Here is a 6,796-nt window from a genome sequence, read left to right as displayed (position 1 = left end):
CTTAATGGTAAGACACAGAAGAATGCAGTGGTGGCTGGGCCTTTGCCACCTCGTCGATCTGGTGGGAAAGCTCCCAAACTCATTTCCTACAGCTTACGTTTACCATGACAAACCAGTGACCTATAGGTTCACTCCTGTAATTTGGGACGAACCTCCCACAGACCCACACACATACATATATACATAAACACTCTTGTGTTGCGTTTACATGCTTTTCATGGACGAACCGGCTTTCAATTTCTAAATTCTTCGAAAACTTAGGTTTCACAACCGTCACTTTCATAACTCTAATCATTCCCCTATCCCGGGTGTCTGCAACTCACAGATCTGCAGCCACATATAGCTCTTCAGTCTCTTCACAACAGCTCTTTGAATCTTTCACGAGATTATTTGAATGAGCATTTTCATTTTAAATTGCATACGAGACTCATGCTCAAACAAACTCTTGTCTTTAAAAAAATATCCTCCTAAAAAGAAAAGAAAAGAAAAGAAAAGAAAAGAAAAGAAAAGAAAAGAAAAGAAAAGAAAAGAAAAGAAAAGAAAAGAAAAGAAAAGAAATGGGTAGAAATGTTCAAACATTTAAATCAGCTAAAATGGCTGAAAACAATTAAAATAGAAAATTGATCAAACAAAGACAAAAGGTGAAAAGGAAAAGCAGCCTAAAAAGGAGTTAAATCAGCTTCAAGAGTTAAATAAAAATACAAAAACAGCTAAAACTGCTTAAAAGGGCTTGGCAGGAAAAATAGAAATTGCTAAAAATATCCTCAGTCTTAGACTGAAGAAAATAGCACTTCATAAATGCAAGCCTCAGAAACCATTTCTGTGTGTATAGCAAAACTATATGTACAATTTTACAAACAGTTTTACTTAATTTTAACGGTTACACATGTTTTGAGGCTCCAGATGAAATTAATTCAGTGGAAACCTTAACCTTAGAACTTATCTATTATTTTTCCAAAAAGGACAGTAATTCCACATAATGTGAGGGTGTAAATATTTTCAATCCCTATACCTGCAATGAATATATGTATACATACACATAGAGGATTTCATACAGTCATGGAATATGCATTGACTGACAATGGCTTTACTCTAAAATCAGTAATACCTAACCTTGAACTTAGTCAAATGCTGAAATAGGTATTCACAACTGAAAATAACGATTTGTCTCATAAAGACAACAATTTGTGTCCTCGTGATGATATCAGTCTCCAAAGGTGTGTGTAAAGCCCTTTCAGTGTATGTAAAACAAGAATACACATTCTGAGTCCAAGCACAAAATGTTTCTGAAATCAAAGTGTAAAAATCATGAATTTCAAATTGAAACATTGCCACGTGAACAGGGCCGGAAAAGTCTGCAGGATACTTTCTTTTGTTGGTGTAATCCCTCTGAAATCAGAGACATGTTGACTCAGAGTTATGCTGAGAAATTAACCCATGCATTTGTTTCTTCTTGACTTGACCATTGAAATTCCCTATTATCAGAGAGTTGAGATAACTCTCTAAAAACTCTTACACTGACTCAAAATTCAGCATTAGAATGTTTCTTTGGACTCTGGTAGGAAACTGGCGTACCTGGAGGAAACCCACGTGCACACACAGGGAGAACATGTGAACTCTACACAGAGAGGTCCTGGATAACATTTGAACCTATTCACTGTGAGGCGAGAGCGCTAACCGCTGCACCAATGCGTGGTCCTCTCCTATTCTCCATCGATTCAAATTTCACCATGACACGTTACCAACATGGTGTCTCTTTCCTGTAGTTTGTGCTCTTTCTGTCCTTTCGCGCTGTACCTTCCTGCGTGATCTGACAGTAGAACTGGATTAACTTTCTGGCCTGTGACAGTTTGTTGCTTGTTTACGTGTTGCTCTCTGTCTCTATTCTATCCATTTCTCTCCTCTCTCCTCTCTCCTCTCTTCTTTATCGTGTAACTCCAAGCGGAACAGCAGAACGTCTCCCCCTCTGAGCCTGGTTCTAAAAATTTGCTTCCTGTTAATAAGCGTTTTTCCTTTCCACCTTTACCTATACTTACTCATGAGGAACAGTTGGAGTTTTCATTGTAAAAGTGTCTTAAGAAGACTGTGTTGCTATTTGCAGTAGATAAACAATATTGAATTGAATTGAATTGAATTGAATTGAATTGAATTGAATTTAATTGAATTGAACTGAACTGAATCATCCACACAGTAATTGTTTTAACTTAAAGCAAGTTAATAGCTTCCCTTCTAAAGAAATACATTTTTCTATCCATACATTTTTTCCTGTCCCACTGTATACATTCATCCATGTTCTCATTGGGTATCGAGTTAAGCTGCTGTTTTGTTTCTGTGTACACTAACAAGGACATTTAAAGAAACATCTGACACAAATGTTGGTTTACAACTGCAGTTGCTGCTTTCATTTTGAGGGCTAACAGTGTCTGAAAAGGAAAGTTTATCACCCTTCTTCAGTCTAGGCAAAAAAAAAACAAGGCTGAAACTCTGTCAACAACATATCATTACCCCTAAAATGTGTGCGTTTTTAAGTGAAACTGAGTTCTGTGATCTCCTAGCTGCAGTCTGCAGAAAGCAGAAAGCGAGCACGACGTGGTGCAGTACAAACCTGCAGCCTGGCAATAGATGCTAGGATGTTGCCATAGCTATCGAGATAAAATCCACAAGTAGTTGTTTAATTAAATCCAGCCTCTTTTGTAGATTTGACAGTGAATAAGGCAGCAACAATGGGGAGCCATAATATTAAAAGTCTATCATTAGACATTTCTTGTGGAACTATGCAAGTAAATTCTCTTCACTTCCACACTGAAGTCATTTGACTGAAACTGCTGGAAACAAGCTTTTTACAAATGAATTATTCACACAGATGTGGTGATCTTGGCTCATAACAGGATTGCAAAACAGTCTTACATGACTACAAGCCCTCCTTACTGTCTTTTATTCCACATTCACTTCAGCAGTGTTATACTTATGTTACAAGGCTAATCATGTGGAGTGTTCTGTTATCCTTGAGGACTAAAAGAGTGCCTGTCAGCCTGCTGCATATGCATACAAAGTGGTGTGCTTTTTTTTTTTTTTTTTTTTTTTTCTTTTTCTAAAGGACTTTACAAACAAGACTGTATTAAGAGTGAGGAGCAAAGATGATACTGAAGAGCTTGGAGTTACACACCCTTAACCCCAGGAATGACACAGCATGTAGCTGTCATTTGAGTCAGGTATCATTATCGCGGCAGGCCTTAGTTCTCTGTGAAGGCTGACAGCTTTATGATTTGAGTCACTTGCACTGTGAAGTAATTAAAAAGGAAGGTAGCATTGGGAAGTCTTGAATATGAAAACGAGATACCTGAAATAGCGTTACTCATTAATGTGGGGTTCCAGTGTTTTTTGAAATGACTCAATTCAGAATAATCATGCTTCACATAAAATAAAAGATGCACGTGACAATGTATTTCTTGATCAATGAAAATGAATTGCCTGCTCATAATCAGCATGCTCATAATTACCTTTTTTTACAGACAATTTAATTAAGGCTTACCATTTTTGGAGATCATTCAGCGAGTTGTATTCAGCTCCTATATCTGCCATATCCACTTTGAATTAGCACGTTCAAAAGTCAGTGTGATTGACCCTGGATGTGAACCTTGGGGAGAAAAAGGTCACTGGAAACCAGATGGACGGAATTCATGATAACCTTTTTCCCCGCCATCTCAGGTTAGTATTAGGGGAGCAGTTCCCTTCTGCTTGTCTCCTGGACATGCCACGCAAAGTGAAAGACATGATATTAAAGCACTTCCTCATCAAGATTGAAAGGCGTACATTCTTTTTTTGCCTGCAAGCAGTCAATTATTTGACAAGTACACATAATGAACAATGCAAGACTAGTCGGAATTTAATCAAAAGGCAGAGACAGGGGCCCAGTGCAGATGGGAAATGATTAACACAGTTAATCAAACATCCCAGCGTTAGGTTAAACATGGCAAGCCTATCCCATCATCTGAAATATGGATGGGATCCATTGCGCATTTCCATTTTTCCATTTCCTTTTTGCCTTGTGGAACATTTTTTTTTTGTATTTATTATACTGACCCCTATTCATTCTGCTACTTTCACAAAGGTACAGTCTGTACGTCAGTCCTGACATCACTGACTCAGTTTTTCTTTTTAGTCAACGCTAATTCAGTCACATTTGAAGCCGATTTGAAAGAATTGTCAAGTGCCGTCTAATCCAAGTGGGGTTTTTCTGTAGAGGTTATTTCGCTTTTCTTCTCACAGGTTTGCTATTGAGAGGATTTGTGAAAAACATCCACGCAGAGGTTATAACACAGGCTCTCAGGAGAAACTTCAATGCAGGTCAAAGAATAATAGGTGAGAAATTGAACAGGTGCAGGGACATTTAACATCAGATAGACAGAAACTCTTGATAAAAAAAAATTAATAAAAAAAAGGATAGGGTAGTTTTGTCGTATGTGCCACAAAACTTTCATATCTTGACACCAAGTCACCTCTCATTCCACTCAAACACGAAGAAGAGGACGATAAAAACCTGACCAGAATCAATTTATACTCACCGTATCCGAGTATAACTTGGAGGTTTCTGAACCACCAGAGTAATTCCAAGAAGTGTGGTTTTAATTGACCATAAAAACATTTTGACTTTGTTTCGAGCAAACAGTCTGTTAAACGTTATGGACGTTATGGAGGAACGTTTTATTTTTCCAATGCTACATCTTCTTTTTCATATTTCTATGCTCCAAATGTTAACTGTTGTTAAATTTACACGTCAAAAGAAGTTGCTGTTATTATTCATGTACGTTGACTATAGAGTTGGGCATTATGGTTTTACTATTTTTTTCCCCAATTGCTTGATATAGTTTTACTGTGAATTACATTTTTCTTTGTAACTCATGTTAATATGACACAATAGTCATACAGTCATACTACACAATAGTGTAGTGTAGCATTTTCACCTCATTGCACAAGTGTTGTGAGTTCCAGTCTTTTCTCCCCATGACTTTTTTTTCTCCAAGGTTCGATAGTTTCCTCCAAAAGGCATGCATTTTAGATAAATGCCTGTAGGTGTGATTTTCTGTGTGAAATGCCTTTATTTACTTTTTTTTTATTAATTTTTTTCTGTCTCTCTGTTAACATTATTAAAGACTGGTGACCGGTCCATCATGCACTCTGCCTTTACGTGGCTCCAGTGCCCTGCCACTGTGGGCTCTTTTAGCCAGTTGGATAAAGTTCCAGAGAAGATGAACGAATGTGTAAGTGTCAATACTTTTTGCACAATTAATGTTTCTATATTTTTTAGTGGTGGAAGTAAAGATACCTTTCCTAGTACACACACACACACACAAAAAAAAAAAGGTCAGTGCATATTCCCATTTTGCGGTAGTCTCAGGTGTGCAGTAATGGAACGTTTGAAAATCAGTGAACTATCTCTTTATTTTGCAAACTCACGGAAAGTCTGGAACAACAACTATTGTTCCGTTGCCACTTTAACGCGCAACAATAATTAGCTGTGATTACAAAGTATCTCTTGAGAAATTGGGACAGAACAATTTAGTTCATTGTCCTCAGAAATTAGAGTTGCCCTTTCTTTCCTTGTCTTTTCTCCCCTCTATTGGATTCATCTGTTCTTCATAGCGTCAGAAAGAACATACCACTAATCAAGCAAACAATTTGATTGCTTCAGAAAGATTTTGTTCAGTCTGACTTGTCCTCATGAACTGTCGTGTCAAACGACTGCGATGAGTGCAGTTCCAGTCCTATTGGATGTGCTTTTGGTAATAGCAACATTTACATACGACCTTGCGCATTTGCACACAACCTGTGTTTCCTGAAGCGTGAGGCTGGGTGCACACTTTTTTGAGAAAAATAATCAGTCCTCAAAGAGCAACTTGTTTAGTCACATGTGCAAGTTCTGACAATTTGAAAAACCTTCGGCAATTGTTGTTGACTTCCTAAGAAGTTCAAACATACAGTAACAGCCGTTGTGAACTTGGCGATTTTTTTTTTTTTTTTATGCCTTGATGAGCAGCCTGCGTATTTAAAGCGGTAATGTTTTATGGAAATAAGCTATATGTATTTAAAACTTATAATTGTGTTCCTTTATACCAGCACAAAGCGGTTACTTTTAAATTAGCGGAATTAATCGAAATGCAAAATTGAAGGGGGAATGTCCGTTCACAGCGATGAATGCTTGAGCAAGATTTTGCTTCAATTAAAATTTCAAGCAATTATTCTAAAAGATTATTGACCTCTAAAGGGACCGACGGGGTCACATATTTTTCTCTGTCTTAGTAGTATAGTATTCATCTTCATTAGAGAGAACAATTGCAGGCGTTTTCTGCTCATACTGGAGGGTATTAACGCCGACAGATTATCCCCGGCACAGTCCACTAATAAAGTTGATTTCTATTATTGTCTGTCCAGGTACGAGGAGATTTTTGAAGCACAGCCTTCTTCCCGCTGACCCGCTTCTGCTCTTCATCAATGCTTATTAGACTTTCTTGCCCTCTCAGCAGATGCAGGAAGGTCATCTCTGTGTCAATATGAAAATCAATGAATGGTTGTTTTTCACTGCCATTACAGGCTTCACCTAAAAAGTCAATCATTCTTGTCTGTAACTTTGAAATTTGATTTATCAAATAAAATTGTTCTCAATTAATTTCCACTAAAAGTAATCCCCCCCAAAGAAATATGTATGAAAAAACTCCCACCTGAAGAGGCTCATTAAAATGTGTGTAGATTTAGGGTTTCAACTATGTTCCATTTTATATATATTTCTTACAGATTT

The sequence above is a fragment of the Lipophrys pholis genome (assembly GCF_963383615.2).
Source record: "Lipophrys pholis genome assembly, chromosome: 10".
Taxonomy (NCBI): Eukaryota; Metazoa; Chordata; class Actinopteri; order Blenniiformes; family Blenniidae; genus Lipophrys; species Lipophrys pholis.
The sequence above is the reverse complement of the archived record's forward strand: the minus strand, read 5'-3'. Positions refer to the sequence as shown.